Raw genomic sequence first — 298 nt, 5'->3', positions numbered from 1 at the left:
TGTAATATGTGCCCTATTTGCACAAATTATATAAAAAAAGACTCGAACTGGACAAGTGTACAAACCGTTGTATATAGGCAGTGTATATAGGTAGTGTACATAGGCAGTGTATATATAGATAGTGTAAATGTTTTTTTTTTTAATTCAATCTTAAGCTTCCGTGACGAGCGTTAAGACAAAGTAAAAGTATGGACAAAATAAAAGAATGTATACGTCGAAAATCGATCGAGCGCAAGGGATACCGTCGATTGTCACCAAGTCCGCCAAGTCCACCACCACCGTCGAGGGAGAAAGCGAG

The sequence above is a fragment of the Mycetomoellerius zeteki genome, unplaced genomic scaffold, assembly GCF_001594055.1.
Source record: "Mycetomoellerius zeteki isolate Tzet28-1 unplaced genomic scaffold, Tzet1.0 scaffold1117, whole genome shotgun sequence".
Taxonomy (NCBI): Eukaryota; Metazoa; Arthropoda; class Insecta; order Hymenoptera; family Formicidae; genus Mycetomoellerius; species Mycetomoellerius zeteki.
The sequence above is the reverse complement of the archived record's forward strand: the minus strand, read 5'-3'. Positions refer to the sequence as shown.